Source organism: Marmota marmota, unplaced genomic scaffold (genome assembly GCF_001458135.2).
Source record: "Marmota marmota marmota unplaced genomic scaffold, marMar, whole genome shotgun sequence".
Lineage (NCBI taxonomy): Eukaryota > Metazoa > Chordata > Mammalia > Rodentia > Sciuridae > Marmota > Marmota marmota.
Genome location: NW_026000005.1, coordinates 16,408,186 through 16,410,567, shown reverse-complemented (window position 1 = coordinate 16,410,567; position 2,382 = coordinate 16,408,186). Strand labels below are relative to the sequence as shown.

The 2,382-nt window shown below is 53.0% G+C and overlaps 1 protein-coding gene across 1 annotated transcript in view; it reads left to right on the top strand.

The window, feature by feature from the left end:
- The first annotated feature begins 1,652 nt into the window (after nucleotides 1-1,652).
- Nucleotides 1,653-2,382, top strand: part of Hecw2 (HECT, C2 and WW domain containing E3 ubiquitin protein ligase 2) — a 363,407-nt gene continuing 362,677 nt past the window's right edge. Inside the window, exon 1 of the mRNA XM_048808215.1 lies at nucleotides 1,653-1,772. The gene's annotated coding sequence lies outside the window, so the exon portion shown is untranslated. The remainder of the gene's footprint in view (nucleotides 1,773-2,382) is intronic.

Here is a 2,382-nt window from a genome sequence, read left to right as displayed (position 1 = left end):
AGCCTCTGGAGTTGCTGGGATTACAGGCATGTGTCACCACACATGGTACAACTCTCAAATTTTAGGATGATTTTGCTATTAATTTTATTTGGTGCCTTAGTCACAATTGTTGATATGTTGATAGTCTTAAGGAAGTTGGGGCTGCTTTCTAAGTAGGGATTTTTTTTTAAACTAGGGCAGTGATAGTCATCCACTTTACCTCTTTGATGTTTATAATTTTTAGTTTAAAGATACATCATAGGGCTGGGGTTGTGGCTCAGAGGTAGAACGCTCACCTACCATGCATGAGGCTCTAGGTTCGATCCTCAGAACCACAAAAAAATAAATAAAGGTATTGTTTCCATTTACTAAAAAAATAAAAAAGGATACATTGTAATTTAATGATTAATCGATATAGGAGGCTAAGGATTGCAGGGGAGGGATTTCCAGGTCTAAATTATAGAAAGACTATCACATGGGTCAGGAGGAATTCATCAATGATTCTTGGGATCATAGATTCAGGTGACTAAGGAGTCAGGGCTGTTTTGTGACATGTGACAGAACACAAATGAAACTGGCTTGAGGAAATAAAAAGAGATAATTTATTGGTTGCAGGAGTAGAGCTCATTGCAGACACATTTGCCTCCTAAGGTCAGACATCTTCATCCTCTCTTCCTCAACTTTTCTTCCTTTAAAGTCAGCTTCACTGGCATGCACTAGTAGTCACTGTTCCACTAGTTTATATCTTTCTAGTCTAGTTATCCCAGAGTTTGGTTTTCTGAAGTGATCCCACAACAGCCCCAGACTGAGATTCTGAACCAAAATGCCTATCCCAGAACCAATAACTGTGGTCTGGAATATGATGATGACTGGCTAGTCCTGGGGAGGGAGAGTGGGAGGTGTCAGTCTCTTGGAACCACAAAGAATCATTGTGGGGGAGGGGGAAGGGCAGCTCCCATAAGAAATATAAACCAGTGTTACCAGAAAATGAAGTGGGCAGGGATGGATAACACTGAGCACTCATACTTAAAAATCCCCAAAGAATGAGTATCCATTATTTGGGAGAAGATGTGTTTTTGAACTATCTTCATATAGGCATAGTTAAACTGCAAAATCGAGTAAATCTTTCCCATATCTGGAGCGATACCATTCAAGGAGTGGGGCAGGGGGAGGGCAGTGGCCTTACATTTCAACATTTTTCTTTTTTCCCCCCAAGTGGGAATGAGTCAATGAAGAGGTTACAGAAGTACATACAAAGCCGAAAGCATTCATCTGACAATTTTAAATTTTAGTGCCCTCTTAAGCAAAGGATCTCGGAACACTTTGAATAATACATTTTTTCATTTTGACCACACCCTGTGCAGGTGACATAACTATTACCGTTTTGTTCTCGCAGTTGGGGAAACCGAGGCACGACACCCCCTTACTCAGCTTTCTGGTAGGTTTTAGGAATAGTCCTCCCCACATGACCTCAGAGGGTCTCCTTCACCCTCGGAAGCGTCCCTAGAAATCCTCCTGTCCTTTGGCTTCTTCCCAGGAGGAAAGCAGCTCAGGCTCCGCCGCAGCCCTGGGACTCGTCCTCCGCCCAGCTGCACCCGCCCTGCTCTAGCGCACCTTCCTCAGTGAAGTCCGGCTGACCGAGGTCTGGCTGTCTTTCCTGTCCTTCCCCCCCCCCCCCCATTTCCCTTCCACGGGTCCCCGACGTTCAGGCAGCCCTCAGCCAAGCGCCCTCAAGGCGGTGCGGGCAGATGCTGCCACGGCGTCTAGCAGGATGGGCGCCGGCACCGCTGGAGGTGAGCGGGCCAGGGCGCTGGGTTGGGGTTGGGGCGGGAGGAAGGTGGCGACCGGAGGGAGGCCGGAGGGGAGCAGCGAGAGGGAGGCGACGCAGGCGGATCTGCTCGCTGCTCGCGGGCGACGCCTGGAGAGCGAGCGGCCCGGAGCCTGGAGCTGCGGGGCCGCTCGGGGACGCGCAGCGTTCGGTCGTGAAGCTCCCGGCGGCGCCCGGAGCCCCGGCGCCCTCCCGAGCGCGGGCGGGAGACATGGCTTCGCGCGTCCCCGCCGCCACCGCTGCTGACTCGACACAATCGGCGGGTCGCGCGGGGGGCGCGGCGTAACCCTGGGGTGGGTGGCGGCGCGGAGCCTCCTCGGGAGCTCTGAGTGTCGTTGGCGAGCAAGGAAGATGCCAGCACAAAGGCTAGCGGAGACCCGGCCCGCTGCGGAGGGTGGCGGGAAGAGCCGCTGAGGGGCGCGCCGGGCGCGCTTTGCTCGGCGCTGTCTCTGATCACTGCCCTGGGTCGCAGGGTCGGGACGGCAGTGCAGGGTCCCTTGGCTCTGTCATAGCGGACGCCGCAGCCCGGAGCTGCATGCGACGCGCGGCTGCATCTCCCGCCGCCTGCTTTCTCC